The sequence below is a fragment of the Neovison vison genome, chromosome 3, assembly GCF_020171115.1.
Source record: "Neovison vison isolate M4711 chromosome 3, ASM_NN_V1, whole genome shotgun sequence".
NCBI classification, from domain to species: domain Eukaryota; kingdom Metazoa; phylum Chordata; class Mammalia; order Carnivora; family Mustelidae; genus Neogale; species Neogale vison.
Window position 1 is genome coordinate 50,364,523 of NC_058093.1, and position 15,058 is coordinate 50,379,580.

A 15,058-nucleotide genomic window follows, 5' to 3' on the forward strand; every position below is an offset into this window, starting at 1 on the left:
CATGTTAGTAATTCAGAAGGTAGCAATGCTGTGAAGGAAAATATTTGGACTAGATTAAGTGCGAGGAAGTGAACCGTCATGAAAATTATATGATATTCAGTTCCAGTGCTTCTTGTTTTATGCTATCTTTATAGTAAGCCCCTATTCATTTGTGAACCGGAAGTTTCATTCCATTCTCCCCTTTATATATACGTCTAAAGGAAAAAGAGATTCAGCCTATGATAAGAGCTAAAATCTACCCATATTTTGGGCTACATAAGACAGATTTATCTAAGATTTCAACACAGCAAAGTAGAATCCTGCATTAGTAAATGAGTTTCTAATTCTAGCATCTAGTATCTTTCACTATTAAAACTCCAGTCCTTGGCATGCCTGGCGCTCAGTCAGCTAAATGTCCAACCTGAGATTTTGGCTAATGTCATGATCTCAGGGTTGTGAGATCGAGCCCCATATCGGGCTCCACATGGGGCTGGACTTAAGATTCTCTGTCTCCATCTTCTCTGCCCCTTGTCCCCTCTCTCTCTCTCTCAAAGCAAAACAAAATAAAACTTTAGTCATTGTCCCACAATAGCCACACCTGGTCACTATGGCCACCAAGCCATGAACCTTAAAGATGAAAACAAGGATGTTCTCAATGGAAGCACACACCTAGAAGACCTATTTGAACAACACTGAAATCTAGCCTGACAGATGTGGCCAAGGTACTGGGGGTGCCCAGCATCACTCAGTATTCACGGCGTAAGAAGAGATGAAAACTATAGTACCTAGTTAAAAAGTTAAAAAAAAGGGGCATCTGGGTGGCTCAGAGGGTTGAGCCTCTGCCTTTGGCTTGGGTCATGATTGGGGTCCTGGGATGGAGCCCCGCATTGGGCTCTCTGCTTGGTGGGGAGTTTGCTTCCTCCCACCTCTCTGCCTGCCTCTCTGCCTTGTGATCTCTCTCTCTCTCTCTGTCAAATAAATAAATAAAATCTTAAAAAAAAAAAAGTCCTTTAAGTCCGCCCTCTGGTTGCTAAAGGAACATTGCCCTTATGATATCCTTAAGCTGGCATTACAAGTTGGTATTTGCATAGATGATGACATTTACACAGCAGTGTTACTGATAGAACTGTGTATTTGGTATGTTTCATACCTCACACACAAATTTTGAAAAAGCATAGACCTAACCATATAGCTGAGAACCTACTATCCACTGCAGAAAAGAACTCTAAGAAGGGTTGACTGCCGAAATGGATCCTTTGAAAATTTTCCTAAACTTAGAAATGTTAGGGTTAGCACAGATTTTCCTGGTGGCCTAGGGCAGTAACTCCTGGTGAGAGGTTTTATCAGAACACCCAACAGAACCCTGGTTCTTAATTCTTCCTCTTCAACTTACTTTAGAAAACTATGCAAGTTACCTCCGCCACTCCAGACTAAGTCTCTTCATATGCACAATGGGGACACTGCTTACTTCAAGGAATTAAATGGAATAAGACATAATGAACAGCTAATTGACTTAGTCCTCACTATCGTACCAGTACAGAGCTAGCTGCTATGCACACCTCGTCTCTCTGAATCCTGGGAACAGTGGAGAAGCTTCCATTCAAACTTGGGCAGTCTAACCCTAGAACTAGCAGCTTGAAACCCTATACCGAGCTGCACTTGATATTAAAATATTTACTCTGGGATGTGGCACATGGTAAGCACATAGTAAGTGGCCATTCGCATCCCTGTTTCCTAGACCTGACAGCTTTACATTGATTTAAAAATAAAAAAAAAAGACTCTAATCACTTGTTCAACTCAAATATATACACAACAGCCCATCTCGAAAAACACCCATTTTTCTCATTGTATTTGTTGCCAAGAAATCACTATGTTTTTTCCCCCAGCTTTACTGAGATATAATTGACCTATATAACACAGTGTATGTTTGAGGCGTACAATTTGTTGATTTTACGCACGTATACACTGCAAAATAATTACACTGTAAGTGTGATAACTGCAATGTGCCCAAATCCATGCACTTAAGTGGCACTTCTGGAAGTGCCCTTTATAGAGGAAATGGGTTTGTTAAACAAACGATAACCAAATTCCTATGTGCAACAACAGTACTGGGGAAAAATCTGGACCTACAAAATGGATGAGTGCAGGGTAACTGACTATTTACAGATCCCTCATTGCTGAAAGAAGAAGTGACTTCGAAGTCCTAAAAGCGACTTCGAAGTCCTTTCAATGAGTTCTCTCAGAACACAGCTTTTGTCCAGATGTAGGTATTCCTGCAAACAAACCAGAGTAAGAGGGAAAGAAAACAATGTTTCTAAAATATGTATGAGAATAGTTTTGGGTTTGTTCTCGGCAATGCTTTGCTGCCTGTGGTAAGTGCTGCAGATCATTTCAAGATACTGGACTGGCCGTGTGAAGAGGTCTGGATTGAACTTGACTGTGCTGCATGAAGTCAGGAAGGCACTTGCTGTGTTTTGCAAACATGTGGGGGGAGGCTGAGGACTGCAGTTCAGAAGCAGGCAGGCTGTCTGCGGGAGCAGTGAGGCAAATGACTAAAGACGACAGTCTACTGTTGACCCGAGGAGAGGCCCCTTCCCAACAGTACCTTCACGGCTTTTCATCCTGGCATTCCATCATCTCTCAGCACATGAGAAGCAACTCAAAGGATTCCTGCGAGTGAACTTGATTTTGAAATGTGAACAAGATTCTGTGAATATTTCAAAATTACTTAGTAAGTTCTACTACTGCCAAAATGGAAAAGCAGAAGCTTCTGTTTACTTTCCTGTTTTAAGAATATGGGTAGAGGGAAAGATAGAGCACTAGGATGTTTGTTTTCATAATCCCAGGGTTACATCATTTTGGCACTTACTCTGGTGTTTCTTCTTCTTTCTTTTTTTCAATGCCATCTACATTTCTTTGAATATGGAAATCACTGTCTTTCAGGGTTCTGGGGGAAACACAAGTGTACCATCAAGAGCCCCAGTTTGGCTCATGGATATGTTCTGCTGGCTTGGCAAAGAAATGGTTTCTTGTTTGTATTTATTGGTTTTGTTTTGTTTCAACTGGGTGAAAGAGAGTATAGACATATCCCAGGAGAAAGAAGGAAAAGAAAGGGTGCCCGGGTGGCTCAGTGGGTTAAAGCCTCTGCCTTCGGCTCAGGTCATGATCCCAGGGTCCTGGGATCGAGCCCCGCATCGGGCTCTCTGCTCTGCGGAGAGCCTGCTTCCTCCTTTCTCTCTCTGCCTGCCTCTCTGCCTACTTGTGATCTTTCTCTGTCAAATAAACAAATAAAATCTTAAAAAAAAAAAAAAGGAAAAGAAAACAAAAAGGACCTGGGATATATACAAAGAGCTCAGAGAAGAGAACAATAGAGCCACAGAGCAGCAAGAGACTGCCTGGGCCAGACGGGACGAAGGATCTGGAAGGGAAGGGGCTATATTAGCAGGCTTGGTAAAACTGAGGGCTGGACGGGGGCTGCCAGAGAGCTGGTTACACATTTATGATCTGGCACAGGGAACTGGCAAGAAACGAACAATGCAGGATGCCAAGAGGATATAAGTGAACATGCAAAGTTTACTAGCTCTGGCAAAAGCTGGAAAATGCAGCCCCACCAGCTTTCCCTTTTCTGGAATTCTACATCATAAAATGGGCGATGAGTGAGCTAGCCAGCTTATCGGGTGAGCCAAACCTGCAAGAGGCATGACAGAGGCTAGCTGCAAAAGTTCCTAAGCAGACACCATGACAAGTCACATCTTGGTCTCCAATGAACCAACTAAATCAGGAGAGAAGTGGAAGCAGCTGCTACAAGTCTCTTCATGTTAAATATAATAATTTATGTACATATGTGCATATACAGATGTGTATGTGTATGCATGGATGTCATTTTTTTTTAAAGATTTCATTTATTTATTTGAGGGAGACAGAGTAAGAGAGAGCATGAGGGCTGGGTAAGGGGCAATGGGAGAAGCTCCCTGCTTAGCAGGGAGTCAGATGTAGGGCTTGATGAGGGGACTCTGGGATTATGACCTGAGCCCAAGGCAGAAGCTTAATGACTGAGACACCCAGGCATCCCTCAGGGATATCATTTTAAAAACCAAAACATAAAAAATATATATATAGTGCATCCCAGTGAACATCAAAAGAAAGAGGGATGCCTGGATGGCTCAGTTGGTTAGGTGATTTCGGCTCAGGTCATGATCAGGGGGTCCTGAGATGGAGCCCCGCACTGGGCTCTGTGCTCAACAAGGGGACTGCTTGAGGATTCTCTCCCTCCCCGTTGCTCCTCTCCCCTTACTCATGCTCTGTCAAAATAAATAAATAAATCTTAAAAAAAAAAAAAAAAAAGAAACATAAATCTTTCCACTAACATAAGGCTCAGACCCATTTTCTGCCTTTCTTCAATACTGAAAACAGATTCATGCCTTTCATGAATCTTGAGTACAAAATACAAAACACTGATGGAAACACCGGAAAATCAGTTTACTACTGTCCTGGAAGAAGGAAAGTGATGCCGAGTCAAACAAAATGGAGGGGCTTCTTCTCATTCCCAGAGAGGGGCCATGACGCAGGGGAGAGAGCAGCCGTGGGCGGGGGGGCCACACAGTGCTGCTTTTGACACTCTGGCCAGTTTTTCCAGGCTGTGGATCCTGGGCAAAGTATTTTAACTTCCTGAGTCTCCATTTCATCTGCTGAGAGATGTGGATAATAATATTCACCTTGTAGAGTTTCCCAGTGTTTGGTTTGAGATGGAACATCACTCCTTTTACCACCATTAGGGAAATTCAGAGAATGCCAGCAACTAATCTTTGACTCACTAAAATTCTGGCAGCTTGTCAGCATTAAATTTTTGGCTGTCTCAGGGTTTTAGGATTTACATCTTGTTGTTTTTCATTTTTTTTTTTTAAACAGCATTACCAAGGCATAATTTATATACCATTAAATTTACACATTTTAAATGTACAATTTAATGATTTTTAACAACTTATAGAACACAATTTATACCACAACCTAATATTAAAGTATTTCTACCACCTCCAAAGAGACCTATGCAAACCCCAGTCCCTGTCTAATCCCACTGCACAACCTGCCCATCCACTTTCTGAACTTGTCCTTTTGAAACTGGAATATACTTTCTCTTTTTATAAGGAATTTTGGTATTTGTATTTTATTATTTGTATTATTTGTGTTTGTATTTGTATTATTTGTATTTTATTTTTGTGTTTCATTATTTGTATTTTAGTATTTGTATTTTATTATTGTGTTTTGTGAGTATTTTAGTATTATGAAAGTAGAATACGGAGAAGAGAGAGTTCACAAATGTTTTGTTTTATTTATTTTACTTTATTTTTAAGATTTTATTTATTTATTAGAGGGAGCAAGAGGAAGAGCACAAGCCAGGGAGAGAGGCAGAGGGAAAGGGAGAAGCAGACGCCCCACTGAGCAGAGAGCCAGACACAGGGCCCGATCCTAGACTCTGGGATCACGACCCGAGTTGCAGGCAGATAACTGACTGGGCCACCCAGGTGCCCCCAGGTGTTTGATTTTAAAGATGCATTAATAGCAGAACAGAACTTGGTCTTGCTGGAACTCTTGGGCTTCTGGCTCAGACAGCCTTGGGCCTCTCACTTGCTAGCTCAGCTGTCCACTCACTGAACACTAACTTCTGGTAAGGTCCTGCAGAGACTACTGCGTGAGAGGAAAATGCTAAACCAGCTGAGGGCCTTTCCTCATTCTAAAAATGGGAATGAAACCCTTCAGGGTTATTCAGGAGAATTATTAGACACCATAGTACAACATAGTGTACGAGCATGATAATGGCATATACTAAACCCCTGCCATCCAAGAGATGGCTATTCTCTTTATGGGTGAAATTCAATATGGTAGCCACGAGTCACAGGTGGCTATGGAGCACTTGAAATGTGACTAGCGAGATGGAAGAACTGAATTTTTCATCTAATGTTCAAAAGCTTAACATTTTATTTTACTTCAAATATTTTAAATTTAAATGCCCACACATAACTAGTGGCTACCATATTGAACTGTGCAGGAGCAGACATTCCAAATGTCAGTTTCACTTCAAGTCAATGTCCAACTTGGTGTAAATGTAGTATTTTATTTTATTTTTTTAAAGATTTTATTTTATTTTAAGCTATAAATAAAATATACAGTGAGAGAGGGAACACAAGCGGGGGAGTGTGAGACGGAGAAGCAGGCCTCCCTCGGAACAGGGAGCCTGCTGCGGGGCTTGATCCCAGGACCCTGGGATCATGACCTGAGCCAAAGGCAGTGGCTTCGTGAATGAGCCACCCAGGCACCCTAAATTCGGTATTAATAGTTGCACTAAGTGGACTAAGTGATGATGGAATGTCCAGAGAAACATATCACTCCCAATAGATTTAGGCTTCTCTCCACCAAGGTTGCAATGATTAAACAACGCCCTTTTCCACAGTGCAGAAGGAACAAACCCTTTCTTGATTATTGTCCCAGATTTCCCAGGGTAGATGGGTGAATAGCCCACTCACAAGGCTGCCGTAAGCAAAAGGGCTCGTAGGCAATCTTTATGTTTAAAGTCCAGCCCCACTTTCTTACAGATAATTTCCTCTCCTTCACCCCCTTCGCCTAACATGCCAGAGCTTTTTGTTAGGGTACCCATGCTGCAGGGTCCAGGCTGGTTTCCAAGGCAATGTCTGGTGCAGACACTCAGTTTTGTTGAAAGAAAGACACTCCTGCTCCCATCAAAATCTATCTGTCCTTTATTCCATGATTTTAAGTTCTAGGGTGGTTGGTTAACTGACCAAGGTTTGTGCTTACTGTGTGTAATGTTAAATGCTACCAATCCCAGCTCTGAAACATGAGTTTGTTGTTTGTTTGTTTTAAAAATTGAGGTTTTCATTGCCTTAATCCAGAGCACTGAATAGTGTGTGGATTCCCAGCACTTTGGCCAAACAAGGAACTTAGGAAACTATACCTTAGAAATGACAATTTAGGGACGCCTGGGTGGCTCAGTTGGTTAAGCAGCTGCCTTCGGCTCAGGTCATGATCCCAGGGTCCTGGGATCGAGTCCCACATTGGGCTCCTTGCTCGGTGGGGAGGCTGCTTCTCCCTCTGCCTCTGCCTGTCTCTTTGTCTGCCTATGCTCGCTTGCTTTCTCTCCCTCTGTCTCTGACAAATAAATAAATAAAATCTTTAAAAAAAAAAAAAAAAAGAAATGACAATTTAACTCTGCTTGAAGGTACCTTGTGCCATTTCTTGTAATTAGGAGGCTGGGTGAAAGAATGAGGTGAGGCATGAGCTCTGTGGCCCCCTTCTATTGGACAGAAGACGAAGGTCAACCCCAGCCATTAATCTAACCTTCATTTGGGGGCTTCAAAGAGCAGTCAAGGGCAGCAAAGCAGTATGCTCAGAAAAGGTCATTAAGGGAAAGGGAAGAGAATCAATGCTTGTTCGACCCTTTTATGTCAGGACAGGGTAAGTGAAGGGAACCTTTGCGTTTTTTTTTTTTTCCTTCACTGCTTTTCCACCTTCTATCCTTGCTAGGGCCTGCACACACACCCCCATATGCAAATGACATACTTCCTTCGGGGAAGGGACAAAGAGATTTTGCTATCTTTAGAGTCTTCCAGTACAATAGATAAGGTCTAAGCAGTGACCAGGCAGGGTCATAATAAACATTCTCCAAGACCACTGACTCCGTACACCTTGACACCCAGACCCCTGGCTTCAGGGAATGAGTGACTTACAAAGGACACCTGGACTCTGATCTTGTCCTGGCCGGTTCGTGGATGCTTAAGAGGACACACGCACCAGACCACAGTGCTGATAAAAACCCAGACCCCAAACAAAGATGAGACTTGTGCTTCTTTCCTTTCCAAGTCTCCCAGGATCCTCTGTCTGTATTTTTCTTTCTATGTTTGTATCTTCAACTCTGCCTTCATTTCCTCCTGGCTCACCATTTGATTTCCATCCTGCATGAAACCAGGAACCTTCTTGGCTGGTCCTGTGGGAATCCCTCTCTGAGTCCTTGAACCCAGCCTTCCTGGCACCAATGTGAGTTATTAACTTATGGACTTTATATCATCCTATCAATCCTATGAAGTAGGTTATGATTATCCTCATTTTACAGATGAGGCATCCAAAGCGCAAGGTAGGCAGTAAGAATCTTCCTCTATGCCATTACCGCATGGCGCTATGCAACGGGCAGGAGTGTGAGTAGAATCTTTTAAAAAAAATTTCCTCTACAAACTCAGATGCAAAAAGTTATGTCAAACATTTGAGTTGCCTTCAGTAAAGCAAAACCACATTCTATAATAGTTTAACACTGATCATATACTAACACTTCCCTAATTTGGAATGATGGATATAGGTAAAGAAATCGCAATCTGAGATCATGAAATGTGAACTACAGGCTGCTTTTCAAAAGACATGCTTGCTAACTCTGTGCGGTATTGCTGGATTCTCAAAGTTTTGATTTGTGGGTTTCTCTGAGCTTCTGCTTTAATGATATGATTTTGACACAGCATTTTAGTTACTGGTAGGAAATTTTAAGGTACCTCACAGTACCTTGAAGTACCTTCAATGGTCACTCCTCCAATTATGTTTGCACTACTTATTTATAGGCTATTTCTTATAATTAAATTATAATAGTATACAACCTTACAGTTAAGAGTGCCGGCTTTGTCTGAATTATCTCATTAGTGGAATCCAAATTAATGGGTTCTATTATAACTGTTTTACATAACATTTTATTTTTTTCTTTTTTTAAATTTTTTTTCAGTGTTCCAAAATTCATTGTTTATAACAGTTTATTTAAAAGGAAATAATATTCATTTAGAAAACCTCACCAGCCTCACCCTTCTTGTTACGTTGACTAGTTTGACAATGGCCATATCTGCCTCACTTCAGACCGCTATTTCTTTCAGTTGCCAAGAAGACCCATTAATGGAGGTAGACTAACAACAAAAGAATGTCAACTGACGTCACAAGCACAAAGAGGGAAGTGACAAAAAGGCCCAGATGGAGATGGACGGGAAGTCTGTATCAGCCAGAGCCATTAGGCGCTGTGGGAAAGAAGGTGAAATGTGGGCTAAGAGCAGATTTGCAATTAATCACTGGTGATGGCGGTAACCAGGCGGCAGACTCTTTTCATATTGGGGGTACTCTAAGAACCACAATTTCTTATGGTTCTGCTTCACATACTGGGGGAAGAATAAAAGACAGGCATTACTTCATATGGATGCTCTCTGGCATAAACGGCTGATAATCCGTGCGGGATCTTGTACAAACAGGTAAGAAGTGCGACATCAGTGACCACAATTAGCAGTCAATCAAAATGCTTCTGTGAGACTGAGAGGAAATATAAGTTGAAAATGTCACGATCGGGTTTTCCAGATTTTGTTTCGTTTTTTTGCACCCAGTAGGAAACTGTACCCTGAAGGTAGGTCCAATGAGATGATGGAGCTTAATTACATCATGGGACAATGAGCAGCCACCCCAGGAACCAGCCCTGCCTGGTCAGAGCATGGTGAGAGCTTCCGACCAATCCACGTGATACACAGGTGAGCGCCTTGGCTGCTACACCTGACTGACCACCCCCTCCACCGTGCCTCTCCCGCCCTGGCCCCTGTCAGCAGAAAGCAGGGCACAAGTCTTCATTCAAGTTTCAGCTGAGATGTTAAAAAGGAAATGACATTATTTGCTCAGGAAATCCTGGATACGCTGCTGATAGATGCAGACCTGCATAGAGATGAGGGAACTAATAGTTTCTTGTAAATGTGGACTTCCGTGGCCCTTCTGGAAAAGCAGCTGAGAAGTGCTTCCTTCTCATGATGCCTCAGAGTTGGTCTGCAAAAAGCAGCCCACAAAACACGATTTTTGTGGTTGATTTTTGAGAGTCATGTTAGAAATAATGATAGTAAATATGTTTCTCCTAAAAGTAGCTTCAGGCAATCACTTACATCTTAGAAGAAAAAAAAAAAAAAAAGACCTTTCCTCTGGCATATAAGGGGAAGCATAATATAGGTTGATTTAAAAGATAAGAAGCAAGTGTGGAAAGGACTTATACCTCACCTGTATATTATTTCTGGAGCCTCAGAAATTGATGAAAAATTACCTTTCATTCGCTGGAGATATTTTTTATTCATTAAGTTTCTCATTGAGCGAATGTGTACTGACGGCTAAGGGAATCCAGGTGTATCATTGGGAGCAGAAATGCTTCCCCCAGAGACCTGCAGATGTAACGGAAGCCAGAGTGAAGCATCTACTTCATTTCAGGCAGGGACCATGTCTTACCAGCTTTTGTTGTCCTCAGAGTGCACGGCACAAAGCCTTGTACCCCAGAGGAGCTCAGAGCTACTTACTGGATGAAAGAGTGCGTTAACCTTAAATGATAATTTGGAGAGGCAACATTAAATATTAGTAATCATTATAATATCAAAAACAATTATAACCACTATCATTTATGAAGCACTTATGATGTCCATATATATGTACTATGGTGAGGGTTAAGATTTCCAGGAATATCTCTTGGAAAACTCCCAGCAAAGGCTGGACTGGTATGAGTTTTTCTCTTTGGTTACTAGCACATCTCCTAAGTTTGTGAAGCCTGTATGTCTTAAGTTAAAAACAACCTGCTGTAACTTAGGGGAGTAGTTGAAATGTAAGTACAAATGCTATTTTTGGATTATAAGACAGGGGCTGATTAGGTCAGAGCTGTGCCCACCCCTGGTTACCTCCACAAAAGAGGGAATCCTCCAGCAGCTTAATGTCACAAGCCTTGTATGCTAGATCGCCATGTTCCTTACACACTTGCTGTCCCTCTGCTCTTTGAGGCCTTGATAGCAACTATATAGGCCCAACCCTCCTCATCCACGTGGACCAACCCCATTTGGAAGGTGGAGTAGCCAGAGCTCACACCCTTCCCCTGGGGTAGTGCGCTTCCTCCTCAGTACATTAGGAGTGGGAGGAGATGGAAAGCGAGGCTTGTTTTTTGACTCCCATCTGATAATTCTGAGTTGGAGCCCATTAGGTAGAGGAAAAAGACTTATTCTTAGTTTAACCTTTGGAACCAGGAAATGAGGCTTTAATCAGAATAAAACAGCACTTTACAGATGTTATCTAATTTAATCAGCATAAAAACTTTAAGAGACAGAGTTCATTTTCTGCATCGAAGTAAACAAGGCGATAACATGCCCAAGCTTGTGCAACTGGTGAAATGTGGTAAACTTTGGTGTGACCGACTCTAAAGTCTGGGCTAATAGCTAATAACTCGGCCCAGCTGAGGTGCTGGTAGGCACTGCTGGGTGAGCAGATCATCAGGTTGGAGGCACAAAGAAAAGTGGAATCAATTTCTTTCACATCCTGCATTTAAGATGAATTGACAATTACTAGAATGTTCTGTTCTCTCTAGTACATTATCTCGATTTCTCTCCAAAGTTCTTTTGAGGCCTTCCTGGCAGGTCAAGCTGCACGCTCTAAGTCACCTAGCTATCAGCTAGTGAGACCAAGACGCCTTAGATGCAAAAGCATCACTTCAATGACCGCTAAGATTCCTCTGAGCTCTGTTCTTGAAGATATCTTTATAGTGCCAGGCATCAGGTCCTCAAGTAACTGGGGATGGAGTGTTCGTTTGCATTGACGTCAGAATACATATAATCAGCCATTACTTAGGATGTGACCATCCAACCTGTGCGCTTTCTCTCATTCTCCTTCAGGCCTATCCTTTAGCTCATTAATATATCCAGAGTGATTAGAGAGAAAAACTGCTCCCTTTTTATTAGAAACTTTTTTTGGACTAACCAACAAACAAAAAACAAGTTAAGAGATGAAATTACTGATGAAAAGGAGTCTGGGAGCGATACTATCATTTAATTTATCCTGATTGCTTTTTTTTTTAAGAGATTTTATTTATTTATTTGACAGACAGAGACCACAAGTAGGTAGAGAGGCAGGCGGGGGAAGAGAGAGAGAGAGAGAGAGAGAGAGAGGAGGAAGCAGGCTCCCTGCTGAGCAGAAAGCCCGATGCGGGACTCGATCCCAGGATCCTGAGATCACGACCTGAGCTGAAGGCAGAGGCTTAACCCACTGAGCCACCCAGGCGCCCCATATCCTGATCGCTTTTATTTTTCATTAGGAAACCCAAGGAGGGGGGTGATTATTGAGATGAGAGTTGGAATAGAAAAGAGCAGTTCAGACCTGGCTTTGAAGCTTAACTGCCCCAGTTGGAATTCTCAGGCAGCCAGTCACTAGATGTTTGCTTCTGGACAAGATATTTAATCCTTCTGTGCTTGGCTTCCTTTCTGAAAAGCAGCAAATCAACCTAACTCATGCACCTGCTTTGAGGATTATGCAAAATAATAATAGTGCAAATAGTGGAAGCACTCTGCAGAGTAATCGCTTAGGTTAGCCAGTGCACTTCAGTTGATAAACTGATCCTGGCCCTTTGTTTCTCGGGTGAGCCCAACTTGCAGTTCTTAACCCCTCTCTAGCAAATAGATTGCTAATGGTAAGGTTACGTTCTCTTTCACGATTGGATAATATTCCATTACATATATATATATACCTATCTATATTGATATGGATGGATAGATGTCTCACATCTTCTTTATCTATCCATCTATTGTTGAACACTTGGGTTACTTCCATATCTTGGCTGTTGAAAATAATGCTGCAATAAATATAGGGGTGCATGTATCTTTTAAAATTAGTGCTTTGGTTTTCTTTGGATAAATAAAATGGATGGACCTAAAGGGTATTTCGCTAAGTGAAAGAAGTCAGACAGAGAAAGACAAATACCATATGATTTCACTTACACGTGGAATTTAAGAAACACAACAAAGAGCAAACAAAGAACCAGAGACAAACAAAGAATCAGATCTACGATACAGAGAACTAAGTAGTGGCTGCCAGAGAGGAGGCGGGTGAAGGGATGGGTGAGCCAGATGCAGGGGATAAGTACACTTACCACAACGAGCACTGTGTAATGGAGAGAATTGTTGACTCCTTATATTGTACACCGGAAACCAACAGAACACTGCACGGTAATTATACATTAATAAAAAATGGATAGCGATTGAAAGCTTCAATTAATCAAGCTAAGGAGGAATTAAATGCTCTAGTAAGAACTTCTATGGAAACAAAGGTGTTGGCTAAAATGAAATTTAGAAACCAGGTTGGTTTTATTCCTCCGTACTTTCTCTGCCTGCCAGAGCTGTGTTTACTCCGGAGGCCTTCCCTCTTCGAGAATAACCTGAAGATAGTTTTGGGTCTTTGTCAGAGAGCAGCATGGCTAAGATGAGACTTGGTGTGTAGGAATGTTGCCCTTGACCCACTCTCCACTCCGAGCGCATGGCAGCTCCAAGCAATGTGCCCACTGGCTGGGCAGATGTGGGGGCCTCCTCCTTCCTGAGACTGCAGCACCCACGTCAAGATGGCCGGGGCTGGGGCAGTCACCAGTCACAGAGCATAGTTCTGTCCTCTGCGAAGGCACCCACACGTCAGGTTTCAGGGCCAGCCGTCTCAACAAAAGCAACCAATCCATCAGAAACTTAGACTCCTAAATGGGTTTAACAAGTTACTTCCAAGAGATAGGACTCTTCTCCCTTCCAAAAGCAGAATATAAAGTCTCTGGCCACAGAACAGACCTTCCGTCATTTCACTGAAGAATATAAGGCAGCAGCTGCTTTACCGTAACTACATTTTGCTTTTTTTTTTTTTAACCCTATTTCCTCACCCTTTTGGCCTCCTTGAAATATATGCTATATTTTAAAGCTGTGGTAATTTTATTTAAAATAGGCCTTTTGTGGGTGGCTCAGTGGGTTAAGCGTCTGCTCTCCAGCTCAGGTCATGATCCCAGTGTCCTGGGATGGAGCCCTGGGTTGGGGTTCCTGCTCAGTGGGGAGCCTGCATCCTCTCCTTCTGCCCCTCCTCGCTTGTGTCTTCTCTCTCTCTCTCTCAAATACATAAACAAAAATCTTAAAAATAAAATAAAATAGGCCTTTTGTTTTCACTCTCATTCTGCATCTTAATAGATGGGGGAAAATTCATGAACCATATACATACATAATTCAAACTGCTGGCTGTGAACTACATGAACAAGCATCTGAGTACCACAGTCTTATAGTCTCTGTTGTTAGGGGCAACAGTGGTCACAGAACAGAACCCAAGCCCAGGTGAAGGCAAGGCCTGAGACAAGAAGTAGGGGATTCTCATCAAAACCTCAGGGACAGGCTGTCCAATCCGTGGGAAAGGCTTCTCCTTACTGGGCTCATCCTGAAAGCTCTTCTCCAACCTGCCACTACTGCAGGCGACATGAGACGCCTTCCCGGCGGCCACAACAAAGCTCAGAGAGATGCACCGTGCAGAAGAGGATGACCCTGAGACCCACAGCCAGCGCCGGGTGAGCTTATGTGGAAGGGATAGGCACTTCCATCTCTCCGGTGCTGAGTGCACCTACGCACTGCGTAGTGGAAAGAGAAGGGACACGTCCAAGAAATCAGTTCAGGGAGACTTGGTCCCTTAATGGAGAACTCAAGGCAAATGCAAACCCATACACCACGAGTTCTCTGCCTCTTGAATAAAAACGGTTCCAGATGTCAAAGGAATATTTCAGTGAAGGTGGCCTTCATTGTTTCACTAGAAACAATAGCACTGGGCCAGTGAACAATGATGCACACGGGCCCTGGAAAAAAGAGGGCCCAGAGATATTTTCCGTACATCCTCCAGCATAGGGGGGCTACCAATGCCCAGCGAGCGACAAGGGCCTGAGGTGAGTACCCAACAGCCTTGCAGAAACTCCTGCTGCCCACGCAGTAGTGAAATTATGCTTAACTGCCTGGTTCTAACCTCACAGACTTGCTTTAGTCACTAATAGTAAGTATTTTACGGTCTTAAGTTTCAAACAAAACAATCCTTTCAAATGTCGTTAAAAACTATTTACGTGAAGCGGATGGATCTAACTAGTAACTGTCTCCAGGTTCTGGGCACCTCAAGAGGATAGTGGCCCTTCATACACCAACCATACTCACAGGGGCCCTAACAATGCTAAGTCATGTCTGATTGTCTACCATCTAATATGGGATTCAG

At 42.7% G+C, this 15,058-nt stretch overlaps 1 protein-coding gene across 2 annotated transcripts in view; it reads right to left on the minus strand.

The window, feature by feature from the left end:
- Window positions 1-15,058, minus strand: part of CACNB4 (calcium voltage-gated channel auxiliary subunit beta 4) — a 249,668-nt gene that overhangs the window by 55,790 nt on the left and 178,820 nt on the right. The gene's annotated exons all lie outside the window — the stretch shown is intronic.